The following is a 19865-nucleotide window of genomic DNA, read 5'->3' as shown; positions in this document are numbered from 1 at the left end:
ACTTGGGAGGCTGAGACAGGAGGATCACACAGGCTCGAGCCAGCCTCAGCTACTTAGTGAGGCTCTCAGGAACTTAGTGAGACCCTGTTTCCAAATAAAATATAAAATAGGTCTGGGAGTATAGCCCAAAGGTAGAAAGCCTCTAGGTTCCACCCCCAGAACCACCTAAATAAATAAATAGGCATGCCCACCATGTCCGGCTTCACTCTTTTTTTTTTTTTCTTTTCTTTTTTTTTTTTTTGGTGGTACTGGGGATTGAACTCAAGGACATTCTACTTCTATGCTACACCCCCAGCCTTCCAAGCCCTTATTTTTTGAAACAAGGCTTCAATAGGTTGTTGAGGGCCTCATTAAGTAGCTGAGGCTGGCCGCAAACCTGCAATCCTCCTGGTCTCCTCAGCCTCTCAAGTGCTGAGATTACAAGCATGGGCCACCATGCCCGGCTCACTTATTCTTATATACACACATTTATGTAAATTCAAAGGTAACTGAGTTTACCCCACATACTATATTATGTTACAACATCTACATTAAAGATTTCTTCAGTCAAGTTCAACAATGAAATAAACTTAAAATACATTCCATTCATCAGGGCATTTACTATAAAAAATACCTGAAACCAGCCAGGAACAGTAGCACATGCCTATAATCCAGTACTTGGGAGGCTAAGACAGGAGGATCATAGGTTTGAGGCTGGCTTCAGTAACTTAGAGATTCTGTTTCTAAATAAAAAATAAGAAGGGCTACATATAGCTCAAAGGAAGAATTTCCTTGGACTCAATCCCTAGTGCCACCATCACTATTACAAAAAACCTTGCGGAACCTCTGTCTATGTTGGAGTCCAATTTACATAAAATACAGAGAACAAGCTAACTGATGCCACATGGAACCACGTGACCAATCCACAGCTGTGGTCTTTTTGTGCCCACCCACCCACCATCTTGTTCTTTGCAGTACTGGGGATCAAAACCAAGGGTGCTCTACATCCCAGACCTTTTTATTTTGAAACAGTCTCACTCAATTGCCCAGGCTGGTCTTAAATTTGTGACCCTCCTACCTCAGCCTCTAAAACTGCTGGGATTATAGGTGTGTGCCACCACACCTGGCTATAGAATATATTTCAATGAACTTGGTTTCTTCAAAAAGTTAATATAAAGCTGGGTGTGGTGGCGCATGCTTGTAATCCCAGCATTCGGGAGGCTGAGACCAGAGGATCGCAGTTCGCGGGCAGCCTCAGCTACTTAGTGAGGCTCTCCGCTACTCAGTGAGACCCTGTTTCAAAAAAAAGAATAAAAAATAGGGCAGGGGGTGTAGGTCTGAGGTCGAATGCCCCTGGGTTCCATCCCCAGACCCACCAAAAAAAAAAAAAAAAGTTAATATGAAGCTGGTGTAGTGGCACACGCTTGTAATCCCAGGACTTGGTAGGCTGAGATAGGAGGACCGTGGGTTTGCGGCCAGCTTCAGCAAGTTAGTGAGGCCCTCCTCAACTTAGTGAGACTGTTTCAAAATAAAGAATAAGCCAAGCCTGGTAGCGCAAGCTTGTAATCCCAGAATTTGCGAGGCTGAGACAGGAGGATCACGGTTTGCAGACTGTCTTAGCTACTACTTAGTGAGGCCCTTTGTAACTCAGTGAGACCCTGTTTCAAAATAAAGAATAAAAAATTGGGCTGAGGTGTAGCTCAGAGGAAGAATGCCCCTGGGTTCCATCCCCAGCACCAATTAAAAAAAAAAAGTTAATATGAAGCTGGGTGTGGTGGCATATGCCTCCTGAGACAGGAGGGTAACAGGTTTACAACCAGCCTCAGCAACCTAGTGAAGGCCTCAGCAACTTAGAGAGACCCTATTTCAAAATAAAAAAGGGCTGAAATAAAAAGGGTTTGGAGGCAGAATGCCCCTGGGTTCAATCTCCAGTTTTGGAGGGAGAAGTTAACATTAGGTAGAGGGTACAAACAGTTCTCAGTTAAGAGAGACTTACAAACAAAACCAAATATAAACTATGATCGCTAATTTGATATAAGTTTTCTTTCTTTTCTTCTTCTTTTTTTTTTTTTTTTTTGGGTGGTACTAGGGATGGAACCCACGGCGTTGTACCTTCCAGCGATAGCCCCCGCCCTATTTTTTTAGTCTCACTGAGTTGCAAACAGCCTCGCTAAGTAGCTGAGAAACCCTGGTTTCCATCCCCAGTACTGCAAGTAAACAAACAAACAAATAAACAGCATGGGCCTGACTGGCATGGTGGTGCACACTTATAATCCCAATACTAGGCAGGCTGACACAGGGGAATCGAAGGTTTAGGCCAGCTCAGCAACTTAGCAAGACTTTGTTTCAAAATAAAGAACAGGTCCAGGCGTGGTGACACACGCTTGTAACCCCAGCATTTGGGAGGCTGAGACAGGAGAATTGCGTTTCACAGACAGCCTTAGCTACACCACCCCTCTAAATTCTTAAAAATATTGTTAGTTTTTTTTTTTGTTCTGTTCTTGTACTAAGGATCAAACTCAGGAACTAATGTATGTTAGGCAAACACTCTATCACTAAGCTACATTCCCAGCCTTTTTCTAAATTTTCATTTTGAAACAGGATCTTGCTAAATTGCTGGGGTTGTCTCAAATTTGTGATCTTCCTGTCCCAGCCTCCCAAGGAGCTGAGATTAGACACATACCACACCATACCCAAATGAGTTTTTGTTTTGTATTTGTAGTAGTGGGGATTGAACCCATGGGCATTCTACTTCCAAGCTACACCCCCAGCCCTATTTTCCTATTTTTTATTTCAAAACAGGGTCCTTTAACCTGTGACCCTTCTATCTCAGTTTCTCAAATACTGGGATTACAGGCATGTGCCACCCCATCTGGCTAAATGTACTTCTTTTTCTGAAGGTTTTGCTTGACCACTTAGAACTGGAAAGTAATGTAAATGAATACAGAGAATGTAGAAAACTTACTTGGGCAGTAGTAGCATTAAGACGAAGTGCATGTAGCCCTCTTGTTGTGTGGACATGGTTACTTGTTGGGCTTGAACAGGATTACAAACAAATGACATGATCCCAACTGTTCAGTAAGACCATTCTTTATACTAGCAGTGACAGTCCCATCTCATTAGTGAATTACTTGTCTATAGCCCTTGAAAATTTGTGAGCTCCCAGAGGTCAAGAGCAGTATGTAGTCATTTATTACATTTTGCACCTCACTTGCACATAATAGACACTCAAAAGATTTTTTTTTCTTGATTGAACTCCTGACTTTATAGGTCTTTGTTTTAGCTCGGCATGGTGGGACATGCCTAATACCCAGTACTTGTAAGGATGAGATGGAGGTCTGCAAGTTTGAGGACAGACTCAGCAAGTAGTGAAAGTCTCATCAACCCAGTGAGACCTTTTCAAAAATAAAAATAAAACAGGGCTGGGAGTGTAGCTCAGAGGTAGAATGCCCCTGGGTTCAATCACCAGTACCCCCTCAAAGTAAATGAAAATTAAAAAACAGGACTGGGGGTGTAGCTTGGAGGTAAATTCCCCTAGGTTTAATACCTAGTAGTAAAATGAATAAGTGAGTGAATGAATGAGTAAATGTCTTTGTCTCCTGCAAATGTACACTGAGAAAAGAAGATAAAAGAGAGGAAGCCGGGTGTGGTGGCGCACGCTTGTAATCCCAGCTCTTGGGAGGCTGAGACAGGAGGATCGTGCAGGTTCGAAGCCAGCCTCAGCTGACTTAACAGACCGTTTCCAAATAAAATATAAAATCGGTCTGGGAGTGTAGCCCGGAGGTAGAAAGCCCCTGGGTTCCATCCCCAGTACCACCACAAAGAAAGAAGAGGAGGAGGAGGAAGAAAGGAAGACTAGAACTGAGTAGCAAGCCTGACATTAGTTGGTTGGAAGATGGGGTAATTAGCTCTGGGATAAATAAAGAATGACCCTATACAAGCAGTACCAGAAACTCCAACTCAAAAGGATTCCTGCAGCTGGTCATGGTGACACACAGTTGTAATCCCAGAATTTGGGAGACTGACAAAGGAGAGTCGCAGGTTCAGGGCCAGCTTAGCAACTTAGTGAAGTCCTCTGAAACTTAGTGAAACCCTGTTCAAAACAAAAAAACTGGGCGGGGTGAAGGGGGACAGCTCCGAGGTAGAATGCCCTTGGAGTCCATCCCATGTATGTATGTATGTATGTATGTATGTATGTATGTATGTATCCCACACACATACAGTTCCTGCCTCCAAGAAAGTCTAAGTTATTTGAAATATATAATACCTTCAAAATTTTTTCATTTCTGATACTATGAACAACTATCCGCTCTGTCTGAATAGTAAGCTCCTTGTCATATATCTCTATGTCCCCTAGTTCCCAACAGAGTCCCTGCTCAATATTTCTTTTTTTGTTTGGCGGTAATGGGGATGGAACCCAGGAGCATTCTAATTCCAAGTTACACTCCCATTCATTCATTCATTCATTCATTGGTACTGGGGATGGAACCCAAGGGGCTTTCTACCTCTGGGCTACACTCGCAGACCTATTTTATTTGTTTTTGTTTTTTTGGTTTTTTTTTTTGGTGGTACTGTGGGTGGAACCCAGAGGCTTTCTACCTCTGGGCTAAGCTCCCAGACCTATTTTATATTTTATTTGGAAACAGGGTCTCACTCAGTAGCTGAAGCTGGCTTCGAACCTGTGCGATCCTCCTGTCTCAGCCTCCCAAGTGTGGGGATTACAAGCGTGCGCCACCATGCCCGGCAGACCTATTTTATTTGGAAACAGAGTCTCACTAAGTTGCTGAGAGCCTCACTAAGTAGCTGAAGCTGGCTTTGAACCTGTGTGATCCTCCTGTCTCAGCCTCCCAAGCGCGGGGATTACAAGTGTGTGCCACCACACCCAGTTAGTCTTTTATTTTGAAACGGTCTCACTGAGTTGTGAAGGGCCTCACTAAGTAGCTGAGGCTGTCTAGAACTGTGATCCTCTGGTCTCTGCCCCCTGAATGCTCGACTACAAGTGTGTGCCACCATGCTCAGCTTCTTGCTCAATATTTCAATAAATGCTAGTGAGGAAGTCAGGCGTGGTGGCACGAGCCAGCCAGCCTGGTACTCGGGAGCCCCGGCAGGAGGATGGCTGTCTGGAAGGCAGGACTGGCAACTTAGTAAGACTCCTGTTTCAAGGTAAAAAATAAAAAAGGGTGGGGAGTATGGCAACAATCCCACTACAAAATGAAAACAAAAATGTGAGGATTAATGTAACTTTCATTATTTTTTTTCATTTTACATACATTATATCTTATGTGATCCTGATAACACCCCTGTAAGATAGGCAAAGTAGTAAAACTGTCGATTCTATGATGAACAAGCAGAAAGTTTCCAGTTTGCCAATTTTAACACAAAATCATTTTCATTTTCTGAGAGCAATGCTACTGAGAGTGGCTGACAAACTAGTGCTGGTCTGAGAATTGTTTGTTACCATTCTGTAACAAGATAAGCATAGAAATAGTAAGCACTTAGAAATCTTTGACAGAGTAATTTTAAGCCTGTTGAATCTAACAATACAAAATACTTGGCTTGAATTTTGAATTTTGCATCAATTTTTGCTCGCATAGTAATTCATTTCACTGATAAATACAGTATAAAGTATTAGTTCACACTATATTAGAAAAATGTAACAAAAAGCTGGTCCTTCAGCCAGCATGGTGGTGTATGCCTGTAAACCCAGAATTTGGGAGGTTGAGACAGGTTAACTTAGTGAAGTGTTTCTTCTTTCTTTATTTTTCTCTCTCTACTTCTCTCCCTTCCTTACTCTCTCCTTCCCTCCCTTTCATGCATCCCCAGCCCTATTTTTCAGTTTTTTTTTTTTTTTTTTTTTTTTTTTTGCAGGTCTGGAGATGGAATCCAGAAGCATTCAACCTCTGAGCTACACCTCCTGCCCTGTTTTTCTTTATTTTGAAACAGGGTCTCACTAAGTTGCGGAGACCCTCACTAAGTAGCTGAGGCTGCCCACAAACCGCAATCCTGTCTCAGCCTTCCAAAAGCTGGGATTACAAGCGTGCACCATAATGCCCATTTATTATTATTATTATTTTTTTTGGGGGGTCTGAGGATGAAACCCAGGGGCAGTCTATCTCCGAGCTACAACCCCTGCCCTATATTTTTTATTCTTTATTTTGAAACTGGGTCTCACTGATTTGCAGAGGGCCTAAGTAGCTTGAGGCTGTCCGCGAACCATGATCCTCAGGTCTCAGCCTCCTGAATGCTGGGATTACAAGTGTGTGCCAATACGCCCAGCTATTTTTTATTCTTTATTTTGAAACAGGATCTCACTAAATTGCAGGGGTCTTCATTAAGAAGCTGAGGCTGGCTGCGAACCTGTGATCCTCCTGTGCACCACCATGCCTGGCTGAGATGTTGTAAATAACATTTGATAGCCGGGCGTGGTGGCGCAGGCTTGTAATCCCCGCGCTTGGGAGGCAGAGACAGGAGGATCGCGCAGGTTCGAAGCCAGCCGCGTGTGCTGGCTTAGGAGACCCTGTTTCCAAATAAAAATGTAAAAATAGGTCTGGGAGTATAGCCCGGAGGTAGAAGGGCTTCCAGGAACCCCAGTACCACCAATAAATAAATAAATAAACAAACAAACATTTGTTGATAGCAACAGCAACACAAGATTTTTTTTCTTCCGGGTCTGGAGAAAGAACCCAGGGGCATTTGACCTTCGAGCTACACCCCCTGCCCTATTTTTCATTCGTTTTTAACAGGGTCTCTAAGTTGCAGAGGGCCTCACGAAGTAGCTGAAGCTTTTGGTGAACCCAGATCTTTCTGTCTCAGCCTTCCAAATACTGGGATTACAAGTGTGTGCTACCATGCCCAGTTTGGAATAGTTTTTAAATAAAAGAAAAACAAGAATTTCTTATTCATGATTTATGCCACAATACTAAAAATGGGTTTATAGAGAGACAGGATTAGAATGGTTATGAGTGTTCACAGTTATAACTATGACATTCATTTCCTTTCCCATGGCACCAATCATAGATTATGTCATGACTATGAGTGGCTAAGTTTTATATTGCCTCAGAAAAATAGCACTGTTCAAGCGACTATGGCATCCTGTAGAGAGCTTCAATCTTTGGTCACAGTGTTAACAGATCTTATTTTCAGTCCCCAAATCCTCTTTGAATTACTACATTATTCTCTAAAATTATCTTCTCCCACTTACATGTCCTATATCAGATACAGGAAAGCCTCAGATGAACCATTTTCCAATGATATATTCATCACAAAATCTGAGAACAGTTGGGGAAAGTACTCCAATAGAAAGAAAAGTAACCGCTATATACTGGAGGTATAGGGGCAGGGGCAGGGGAAATAGGAGAGAAGAGATCAGCATCTGAGTGAATGCTAAATACCAGAACTGTAAACTAAAAATCACAGAAGAAATACTTCATTTCTCAAAACATTTCCATAAAATCCACATGATCACTATTCTATGAAAAAAGAAACAGACTCACATACTAAAATAGAGGCCGGGCGTGGTGGTGCACGCTTATAATCCCAACATTTGGGAGGCTGAGACAGGAGGATCCGGTTCGCGGACAGCCTCAGCTACTTAGTGAGGCCCTTTGCAACTCAGTGAGACCCTGTTTCAAAATAAAGAATAAAAAACAGGCCTGGGGGTGCAGCTTGGAGGTAGAGTGCCCCTGGGTCCCATCACCAGACTTACCAAAAAAAAAAAAAAAAAAAAAAAAAAAACTAAAATAGGACAGTCATGATTAAAAATTATGTCTACTTTTTCATACTAGGGATTTAACCCAGGAGCAAGTTACACCCAAGTTACACCCCACACCCTTTGTGTGTTTTGTGGTGCTGGGGATTGAACATAAGGATGTTCTACCTCCAAGCCATAGCCCCCAACCCTATTTTATGTTTTATTTTGAAACAAGGTCTCACTAAGTTGTGAAGAACCTCACTAAATTGCTGAAACTGAGCTCCAACCTGCGATCCTCCTATCTCAGCCTCCCATGCACTGGGATTAGAGGCATGTGCTACCATGCTGGGCTCTTTGGCCCCCCTTTTTAAATTTTTATCTTTTGGCACTAGGGGTTTAGCCTTTTACCTTTGATCTGTAACAGCCGTTTTAAAAATTTATTTATTTATTTATTTTATTTATTTTTTGGTGGTACTGGGGTTCCTGGAAACCCTTCTACCTCCGGGCTACACTCCCAGACCTACTTTATATTTTTTTATTTGGAAACAGGGTCTCTTAAGCCAGCACGGCTGGCTTCGAACCTGCGCAATCCTCATGTCTCCGCCTCCCAAGCGCAGGGATTACAAACGTGTGCCACCATACCCGGCATCCAGCCTTTTATTTTTGTCTTTTCTCTTTTTGTGGTACTGGAGATTGAACCCAGGAAAGATCAACCTCTAAGTTATACTGCTAGCCCTATTTTATTTTTGTTTTTATTTTTTCATGTTACTGAGGATGGAACCCAGGGGCATTCTACCTTTGAGCTACACCCTCAGCCCTATTTTTTATTCTTTATTTTGAAACAGGGTCTCACTAAGTTACAGAGTGCCTAAGTAGTTAAGGCTGGCCGAAAACCTGTGATCCTCCTGTCTCAGCCGTGTAAGTACTGTGATTACAAGTGTACGCCACCATGCCCTGCTTTTATTTTTATTTTTAAATAGTCTCCCTAAATTGTGAAGGGCCTCACTAAGTTGCTGAGACTGGCCTTGAACCTTTGATCCTCTTGCCTTAACCTTCCAAGTATTAGAATTACAGGCAGGTGCTACTGTGCCCAGCTCTATCTATTTATCTATTCATTCATTCATTCATTCACTCACTCATTTTTGTGGTACTGGAGATGGAACACAGTGGCGTACACTTGTAATCACAGTACTTGGCAGGCTGAGACAGGAGGATCACAGGTTTTCGGCCAGCCTTAGCTATTTAGGTCCTCTGCAACTTAGTGAGACCCTGTTTCAAAATAAAGAATAAAAAATAGGGCAGTGGGTGTAGATAGGAGGTCTAATGCTCCTGTATTCTATCCCCAGACCCACAAAAAATTAATTAATTAATTTAATTAAATAAATAAAAATAAGAATAAAAAATAAGGATGGAGGTGTAGCTCAGATGTGAAATGTCCCTGGGTTTAATCCCCAGATTTCAAGAGGGAAAAAAAAATAAAATTTAAAAATTAAAAAAAAAGCAACAGCAACCATGTTTTGCACTTTACAGAAATAGGAACTGAGAGGTGCGGAGTTGGTTATGACAAGGAAACAGCAGTCATTTAAACCTTAGAAAAGTTTCATAAAAATCTCCTGAATGAGTCGGGCGCGGTGGTGCACACTTGTTAATTCCAGCTCTTGGGAGGCTGAGACAGGAGGATCGCACAGGTTTGAACCCAGTCTCAGCTACTGAGTAAGGCTCTCAGCAACTTAGTGAGACCCTGTTTACAAATAAAGTATAAAATAGATCTGGGTATATAGTCTGGAGTTAGAAAGCCCCTGAGTTCTACCCCCAGTACCACCCCACCAAAAAAAATCTCCAGAATACCTCTCAGAATATTCATAGTTCCAGCCAGGCATGGTGGCGCACGCTTGTAATCTCAGCATTTGGGAGGCTGAGACTGGAGGATCGCGGTTCGAGGACAGCCTCAGCTACTTAGTAAGGCCCTCCACAACTCAGTGAGACCCTGTTTCAAAATAAAGAATAAAAAATGGGGCAGGGGGTGTAGCTCAGAGGTCAAATACATCTGGGTTCCATCTCCAGACCCACCAAAAAAAAAAAAAAAAAAGAATATTCATAGTTCTGTATACTCTATTAGTCATAACTAAGAAAAGAGAATTTTTTGGTATTAGGGATTGAATCCAGGGGCATTCTGTCTCTAAGCTATACTCCCAGCCCTATTTTTTTTTTTTTTTTTGTGGTGTTGGGAATTCCAGGGGCATTCTATCTCCACGCTATACCTCCAGCCATATTTAAATGAACCCAGGAGCATTCTACCTCTGAGCTACATCCCCAGCCCTATTTTTTATTCTTTATTTTTGAAACTGGGTCTCACTAAGTTGCAAAGGGCCTCACTAAATAGCTAAATTGGCCACACACCTGTGCTCTTCCTGTATCAGTCTCCCAAGTACTGGGATTACAAGTGTGTGCCACCACAGCCAGCTAGTTATTTATTTTGAAACACAGTCTCACTATTTTGTGGAGACTCTCCCTAAATTGCTAAGGTTGGCAGCAATCCTCTGGTCTGAGTCTCCCAAGTACTGGGATTACAGGCATTTGCCACCATCCCTAGTTAGAAAAGAGAGAATTTTAAGCCGGGCGTGGTGGTGCACGCCTGTAATCCCAGCATTTGGAAGGTTGAGACAGGAGTATGTGGTTCGAAGACAGCCTCAGCTTAGCAGAGGGCTTAGTGAGGCCCTCTGCAACTCAGTGAGATCCTGTTTCAAAATAAAAGAATAAGAAAAAGGACTCAGGGTGTCGCTTGGAGGTAAAATACCCCTGGGTTCCATCCCTGGTACCACAGAAAGAAAGAAAGAAAGAAAGAAAGAAAGAAAGAAAGAAAGAAAGAAAGAAAGAAAGAAAGAAAGAAAGAAAGAAAGAAAGGAAGGAAGGAAGGAAGGAAGAAAGAGGGAGGGAGGATTTTAAAAGTATAACTAATCCTGCAGCAGCCTAACTAGATACTTATGCCACAAAAAGCATATCTTAATAAGGATTCTTTAATGACGATTCATGTAAAGGGCAAACATAATTATCCAAATAAATTCTATCTCAATTGTATTTCAGAGATGAACATATATATATCTGTGCCCTCTACTAGGAACCCTACAGATGAATAAAAGACCATTCATCTGTAAGGCTGGTCTTCTTACTGACTGTGAGCACAATACTCTTCTAGTCCTGGTAAAGATCACAGAACAGTGATCCATTTCTGGACCATCTCACCTACCCAGTGTAAACCACATCACTAAGCTCCTTTCAAAAGCAACCAAATGATTCCTGCCGCCAATTGCATTTCCAGAAGTTAATTCTGTATTTCCCAAGAATGTAATCTCTATACTTCATTTCTCTAAAGACATTCTCATACTTACAAACAAAACTAAAAAACAAATTCCTCAAAATGGGGGTATTAAAAACCCCTAAGGGAAAGCAAAATGGCTATAATACAAGTTGGGTTTTAGATGCTACACAGAGTGAAATTATCTCCAAATGTACCATTTTCTGGAATTACCTTAGAGGCTGCTTCCATATAGTCCTAGAAGTAGTAGTCACCTCTGGAATTTAGCAATTGTTTGAGTGAAACAAGGACAAGGGCTTTAAAAGAATATGGCATCATTGTGGGTACATGAGCGCTATGAACTATTTTCACTGAGAAGAGATTTGCTAGCTGATGTGGTGGTGCATTCCTATAATCTAGTATTTAGTAGGAGGCTGAGACAGAAGGATCAGAGGTTCGATGTCAGCCTCAGCTGAGACTCTCAGCAACCTAGCGGAGACCCTGTTTCAAAAAAAAAAAAAAAAATAGGGCTAGATAGAATGCCACTGGATTCAATCTCCAGAACCACCACAATAAGAAATTATATATTAATTGGGCGAAATGTTGCATGTCTGTAACCCTGTACTTGGGAGGCTAAGACAGAAGATTGCAGGTTTGAGGCCAGCCTCAGCAATTTAACAAGACTCTGTTTCGAAATAAAAATAAAACAGGGCTGAGAATGTAGCTTGGAGATAGAACGCCCCAGGTTCCATCCCCAGTACCACACAATAATGAATAAATGAATGAGGCTACGGACATATTTCAAGGTAAAATGCCCCTGAGTTAAACCCCTAGCACAACAAAAACTGGCCTATATTTACACTTTGAATAGATCTATAATCCAAATATGATTTTGTTACATCATGTGTTTGGTCGTTTCAAAAATTCTAATTTAGGCCAGGTGTGGTGGTGCACACCTGTAATCCCAGTACTTGGGAGGCTAAGACAGGAGGAACGCAGGCTGGAGGATGGCCTCAGCAACTTTGTCAGACTCTGTTTCAAAATGAAAAATAAAAGGGGCTGGAGGTAGCCGGGCGTGGTGGCACACGCTTGTAATCCTAGCATGTGGGAGGATGAGACAGGAGGATCCCGGTTTGCAGAAAGCCTCAGCTACTTAGTGAGGCCCTCTGCAACTCAGTGAGACCCTGTTTCAAAATAAAGAATAAAAAATAGGGCAGGGTGTGTAGCACCCAGAAAAAAAAATAATTTTTACATCAAGAACATTGTTAAATAAAACTATTTTTTATGGGACTGAGGATTAAACCTAGGGGTATGCCAGCTGTGGTGGACCATTCCTGTAATCCCAGTACTTGGGAGACTGAGACAGGAGGATCACAGGTTCTAGAACAGCCTCCGCAATTAGTGAGACTCATCAACCTAGTGAGCTCTTGTTTCTAAACAAAAATAAAATTGGGTTGGGATGTAACACTAATATAGAATGCCTCTGGGTTCCATCCCCAGTACCACAAGCATGGTAGTGCATACTTGTAATCCCCACACTTGGGAGGCTGAGACAGGAGGATCACACAGGTTGGAAGCCAGCCTCAGCTACTTAGTGAGGCTCTCAGCAACTTAGTGAGATCCTGTTTCCAAATAAAATATAAAATAGGTCTGGGAGTATAGCCCAGAGGTAGAAAGCACCTAGGTTCCACCCCCAGTACCACTAATAATAATAACAACAACAACAACAATAGGAGGAGGAGGAGGAGGAGGAGGAGGAGGGAGGGAGGGAGGGAGGGAGGGAGGGAGGGAGAGAGAGAGAGAGAGAGAGAGAGAGAGAGCGCGCGCGTAACTCAGAGGTTGAATGCCCCTGGATTCCATCCCCAGACCCACGCACACACACAAAAAAAGGAACTAAAAGAGGTAGCTAAACTGGGCATGGTGGCACATAATAATCCCAGTATCTGGGAGGCTGAGACAGGATAATTGCAGGTTCTAGGGCAGTCTCAGCAACTAAAGGGCTATCACCTGCTTTACACTATCTGGACTTTGCTTCTCCTTAAGAACAATTCCTCTTATTCACCTACCCTTATGCCCATGGCAATTCTGAGTGATTAGGACACTCTAATCTATCCCCATCCCCATCTCTGTACTATCTTAACAAATCACAATCAAATCCAGAAGGCATCTCTCTTATAAATCATCCCCCTTCACCTCAAATACACAAACCTGATTGGGGGAAGAAGAGACCCAGAACAAATGTTTCACCTCCCAAAAGTTAGTGCTTCCACAATGAACATGATCATTACTATTTACACACAGCTCTGTCTCATTTACAGTCACACAGATAACCTGTTTAAAACAGGAAAAAAAAATTGTGTTGTATGTGTGTGAAAAGGGTATTTTTCTTGGTGTAAGCCTCCCTCCTCCTTGTCCATCAGCCGGAGCAAGCCGAGATGACGTAGACTTCCTTATATAATAGCCTGTGATTTCCTAGACTGCAGGCCTTTCCCTTTGTGTTCTGTACACACTTACACGCGAGCGCGCGCACTCTCATTGCTTTGCAGCCCCTGGCATGATGCCAGTACTCAGTCAGCTGGCTGACTCCATTCACAGAGCGGGGCTGGAGCCGACACGGAGGGGGGTGAGTAAGGGTACGGGGGGAGCTAGAACCATCACTGCTACAGACAAAAGAAAATTTAAAAAAGGGAAAGGCAGCGAGGGGGAGAAAACCCTTAGTATAACACTGCTTTCAGCCTCAGCTCAGACTAGAAGCTAGACACACTGACCGTTACAGTAAATGGATGAAGCAAAGGGGAAAAGGATCCAAATGAAAGAGAGATTTATATAAAAAAAAATCATTCCCTAACAGTTTTTTAAAAAGCAACAGTGTTTCTAATACTTCAGCTTATCATTTCCTACACAGCCAGGAAACTGCTCTGAAGAATGCAAAGTGAGTTTCTGCTTTTAGATAAAGAAAAAAAGGTGGGGGTGAAGAGTTAAAAGTAGTTATAGGCTACATTTTGTGCTCCTTCCTCTAGATGCTAGGAAAAATGGAGACAAAAAGGAGGGAAACAGAAAACATAAAAAGGGGGAAAGGAAGGAATAAGCGGTGGGTTTAGGTTATTAGTTTGGATTTGGGGCGTCCCCCCCAGTGGGGTTCCTTTCTCTTTTCTACCATCTATCTAATGACAGACGCTCTTTTCGTAGCCCAGGGGTGGCCCCTTGCATACCAGCCCCCTTAAGAGACCTGCACAAACCATGTCTTTAAGCGGGCACTGCCCTGCCAATCACATGGCGTACTGTTATATTAAACAAAAGAAACAGGGGGATGCTTACTTTTACCCATGATGCCTAGCGGGGGCAGGAGGGTGGGGGAGACAAACCAGTTATAGCCGGTTTATAACCTCAGGACATGGAATTATCTCCTAATTTTTAAAAGTCCTTTTGTGGTACAAAAGTCAGTCTCCCCACCTAACTAACCCCCGTTATTCTGGCCTAGTGCCAAAGTTTGCCTTCATTCATGAGAGCTAGTTTCCTTTTAAATCATGATGCTTTAACTGTTTAGTCTCCAAAGCTAACATTTAAGACAGGAAATCACAGACTCAATACCAAAGATACCCAAAATTACAACAAAACAAAGACACGCTGCCTACAGCTGCGTCTCTTTATCCCCTTATACCTAGTGCTCGGGAACAGGTACTGGTAAGACAGGGGACGTGCTCAGTACTCATGTTTATCCTCAAGTCCCACAGAATCTGATTTAGCCCAACCAACTGACACCATTTAGGGCAGCTGAGTCCATACCTAACGCCAATCACAGCAAAGTTTTGCACTGTCTTGACAGTACATGTACACTCCGGTTTTTGTTTTCTTTTGGGAGTGCTGGGGATTGAACCAAGTCTTGTCCATTCCAAGTGCAAGCTCTACCACTGAGCAATCTCAGCTCCATTCACATTCTTGCTTTTTTTATGTGTGGTACTAAGGATTGAACCCAGGGGCATTCTACCTCTGAGTGGCACCCCCCAGACCTATTTTTTATTCTTTATTTTGATCCAGGGTCTCACTAAGTTGCCAAGAGCCTTACTAAGTAGCTAAGGCTGGCCACAAACCTGTGATCCTCCTGTGTCAGTTTCTAAAGTACTGGGATTACAAATTTATTCCAAATGGTGGCCCACGCTTGTAATCCCTGTGCTTGGGAGGCTGAGACAGGAGGATCACATAGGTTCAAGGCCAGCTTCAGCAACTTAGTGAGACCCTGTTTCCAAATAAACTATAAAATAGGTCTAGGAGTGTAGCCCAGAGGTAGAAAAGCCCCTGGGTTCCACCCCCAGTACCACCAAAAAAAAAAAAAAAAAGTTTATTACACCATGCCCAGCCATTCACATTCTTTCTTTTTCTCTTTCTTTCTTTCTTTCTTTTTTTTTTTTTTTTTTAATGTACTGGGGATGGAATCCAGGGGCATTCTACCCCCAGCACAACCTCCACCCCTATTTACCCAGGAGCTTTCTACCTCCAGGCTATAATCCCAAATCTATTTTATATTTGATTTGGAAAGAGGGTCTCACTAAGTTGCAGAGGGCCTCACTAAGTAGCTGAGGCTGGCTTCAAACCTGTGCAATCCTCCTGTCTCAGCCTCCCAAGCACAGGGATTACAAGCGTGTGCTACCATGCCTGGCTCACATTCTTTAAAAATGGCTTAAGTACTGGGGATCTGACTCAATCTACAACCTTTACTTAGCAAGCTTGAAGACGGACTTTCCATTGGGCTCCAAGAATCCTAATAGCAGGGCATGGTGGAACATCACTAAAATCCTAATACTTGGGAGGCTGAAAAAAGACCACAGGTTGCACGCCAACCTCATTAATTTGGCAAGACCCTCAGCAACTTAGCAAGATCTCTTCCAAATAAAAAATAAGACTGGTGTGGCGGCCATGCTTGTAATCCCACCATTTGGGAAGGTGAAACAGGAGGATCGTGATTCACGGACAGCCTCAGCAAGTAGTGAGACTCTTATAAAACTAAACCCCACCCCTATTTTTATTTCTTGTGGTACTGGGGATTGAATTCAGGGGCATTCTACCTCCAAGCTATACCTCCAGCCCCGTTATTCATTCATTCATTCATTCATTCATTTTTGCGGTACTAGTGGAACCCAGGAGTATTCTACTTCTGAGTTACAACCCTCGCTATATTTTTTCATTTATTCTGAAACAGGGTCTCACTAAGTTGCAGAGGGCCTCACAAGCAGCTAAAGCTGGCCACAAACGTAATCCTCCTGTTTCAGCCAGTATTGGGATTACCAGGGTGTGCCACTACCCCCGGCTCCTCTTTTTTTTTTTTTTTGCAGGGATGAGAATGGAACCTGGGGTATTTGACCTCTGAGATACACCCCCTGCCCTATTTTTTTTTTTTAATTCTTTACTTTGAAACAGGGTCTCACTAGGTTGCAGAGGTCCTCACTAAGTAGCTGAGGCTGGCCGCGAACCTCAGGCCTCCCGAATGCTGGGATTACAAGCGTGCGCCACCACGTCCAGCTGGCTCCTCTATTTTTGACATTTATATATTTATTTACAGTAATGGGGATGGAACCCAGAGACATTCTACCTCTGAGCTATGCCCCCCAGCCCTATTTTTTATTCTTTATTTTGAAATAGGGTTTGAGTTGCATAGGGCCTCACTAAGTAGTAGCTGAGGCTGTCAGCAAAATGTGATCTTCCTTTCAAGTGTGCACAACCACGCCAGGCCTAGTATTTTGCTTCAAATTTTATTTACTTACTTACTGTGTGTGTGTGTGTGTGTGTGTGTGTGTGTGTGTGTGTGTGTGTGTTATTAGGAACTGAACCTAGAGGCATTCTACCTTTCAACTACGCCTCCAGTCCGATTTCATTTATTATATGGAAACAGTCTCACTAGATTGATAAGAATCTCACTACTTGCTGAGGGCTGTCCTGAACCAGCGATCCTCCTGTCTCAGCCTCTCAAGTACTGGGATTACAGGCATGTGCCACCATACCTGGCTTCAAATTTTGAATAAACTCAAGTTACTAAAATGCATGTATTTCCAAAGAATGTTTTCTATTTTTGTGTGTGCATATGTGGTACTGGGGATATGAAACAGGGTCTTGCTATGTTGATGAGAGTCTCACTACTTGCTGAGGTTGTCCTCAAACCTGTGATCCTCCTGTCTCAACCTTTTAAGTACTGGGATTACCAGTGTGCCCCACCACACCCGACTTTTTTTTTTAACTTTTGTGGTACCAGGAATTGAATCCAGGGGCATTCTATCTCTGAACTATACCTCCAGCCTTATTCTACTTCCGAGCTACATCCCCAGCCCTATTTTTTTATTCTTTATTTTGAAACAGGGTCTCACTGAGTTGCAAAGGGCCTCACTAAGTAGCAGAGGCTGTCCTTGAACCGCAATCGGGTCTCGGCCTCCTGAATGCTGGGATTACTAGTGTGCCCCACCATGCCCAACTTTTGTTTTTTTTTTTTAAACAAGGTGTCACACTAAGTTGCTAAGGGCCTCATTAAGTTGCTGAGGCTGTCCCTGAATCTGTGATCCTCCCATCTCAGCCTCCCAAGTACTGGAATTACAAGAGCATGCCCATGCACCCAGGTATGTTTTCCATATTTTCAAAATTAAAAGAATGGCATAAACCAGGTGTGGTGACACACGCTTGTCATCCCAACATTTGGGAGGCTGAGACAGCCTCATCTACTTAGTGAAGCCCTTTGCAACTCAGTGAGACCCTGTTTCAAAATAAAGAATAAAAAATAGGGCTGGGGGTATAGCTGGGAGGTAGAATGCTCCTGGGTTCCAATCCCAGTTTAAAAAAAAAAAAAGAATGGCACTAACCAGGAAATTAGAAGTTAACTGTCTATATTCTATTTGGGCAGTTCCTTGGAATAAAAAGTTAAATTCTTTTAAATAGAAAAAAGTCACAGAAATTTTTTAAATGTATATAGAGACTATCAATGGAGAGATTCCCAGAAACAGAAATCTACATCCTTAGAGGGAATTACCTTTTTATTTGGAGCCTTTTTTTCAGATTGTGAATTCTGTAACACATGTATGTAATACCTATCCAAAATTTTAATAAAATTTAAAAGTAAAAATAATGAGCCAGGGGAAGCATTACACACCTGTAATCCTAGTAACTCGGGAGGCTGAGACAGGAGGATCACAAGTAAGGCCACCTCAGCAACATCATGAGAATTTTTGGTTTTTTTGAAGTACTAGATTGAACCCAAGGCCATTCTACCTCCGAGCTACACGCCCAGCCCTATTTTTTATTCTTTACTTAGAAACAAGGGTCACTAAGTTGCAGGACTCACTAAGTAGCTGAGGCTGGCTGAGAACCTGTGATCCTCCTGTCTCAGCCTCCCAAGTACTGGCATTACAAACTACAAATGTGGGCCATTACACCTGGCTCATGAAACCCTATTTCAAAATAAAAAAGGCTGGCCAGGCATGGTGGCCCACGCTTGTAATCCCAACATTTGGGAAGCCAAGACAGGAGGATCACAGTTCAAGGACAGCCTCAGCTACTACTAAGTGAGGTCCCTTAGTGAGACCCTGTTTCAAAATAAAGAATGAAAAACAAGACTGGGGTGTAGCTTAGAGGTAGAATGCCCCTGGGTTCCATCCCCAGTACCGCCAAAAAAAGTAAGTAAAAAGGGCTGAAGGTGTAGCTCAGTAGTAGAGTGCCCCAGGATTCAACCCCCAGTACCCTACTCATGCACACACAAACTTAACATAATTATTAAAAGACATATATGTACGCCGGGCACACGCTTGTAATCCCTGTGCTTGGGAGGCTGATACAGGAGGATTGCGTAGGTTCAAACCCTGTTTTCAAATAAAATATAAAATAGGTCTGGGAGTGTAGCCCAAACGTAGAAGGCTCCTGGGTTCCATCCCCAGTACCACCAAAATAAACAAATAATAATAAAATAAAATAAAAGACATATATGTACAATAAAAGGAAAGGACTGAGTTTTCTAATCAGCAACTATAAAAGGTTAATTCTACTAATACATATATACTTATGCTAATTAATGTGTAAATAGTCAAGAAATTTAATGCCAAGTGTGGTAGTGCTCAGCAACATAGTGAGACTCTCAGCGACCTAGCAAGACCATGCTTCAAAACAAAAAATAAAACGGGTTGGGGGTGTAACTCAGAGGTATAATGTCTCTGAGTTTAATCACCAGTACCTAACACACACATGTAACCCCATTACTTGGGAGACAGGGGGATCTCAGGTTTAAGACCAGTCTCAGCAAACAGTGAGACTCATCAACCTAGCGAGACTCTGCTTCAAACAAAAAATAAAACAGGGTTTGGTGTAGCTCAGAGGTAAATGCTTCTGAGTTCAACCCCCAGTACAAAAAATAATAGTAATAAGAATAAAAAATAAAATCAGAAAGAATGAACCTAGTGGGTTCTAGTGGGGGAATTTTGACATTCATAACTCATTCAACATTATAGATGAAAATCTGGTCATTAAAATGGATCCAAACTGGGCATGGTGATGCACACTTATAATCCCAGCATTTGGGAAGCTGAGACAGAAGAATCACGGTTGCGGACAGCCTCAGCTACTTAATGAGGCCCTTTGCAATTCAGTGAGACCCTGTTTCAAAGGTAGAATGCCTCTGGGTTCCAACCCTGTTATCAAAAATAAATAAATAAATAAAATGGGGCCAGGTGTGGTGACACACACTTGTAATCCCAGCATTGGGAGGCTGAGACCAGACTGTGGTTCGTGAGGCCCTTTGCAACTCAGTGAGACCCTGTTTCAAAGTAAAGAATAAAAAATAGGGCTAGGGGTGTAGCTCGGAGGTAGAATGCCCCTGGGTTCTATTCCCAGTACCGGGGGAAAAATTAAAAATAAAATAAAATAGATCCAGCC

General features: G+C 42.6%; 1 protein-coding gene across 1 annotated transcript in view; it reads right to left on the bottom strand.

Moving 5' to 3' along the window:
- The window catches only part of GATAD2B (GATA zinc finger domain containing 2B), a gene marked incomplete at both ends in the record, with an annotated part of 74085 nt that overhangs the window by 23194 nt on the left and 31026 nt on the right, over window positions 1–19865 (bottom strand). The gene's annotated exons all lie outside the window — the stretch shown is intronic.

The sequence above is a fragment of the Muscardinus avellanarius genome (genome assembly GCF_963383645.1).
Source record: "Muscardinus avellanarius genome assembly, chromosome: 3".
NCBI lineage: Eukaryota > Metazoa > Chordata > Mammalia > Rodentia > Gliridae > Muscardinus > Muscardinus avellanarius.
Note: the sequence above shows the minus strand (reverse complement) of the source record. Positions and strands in the feature narration are given on the sequence as shown.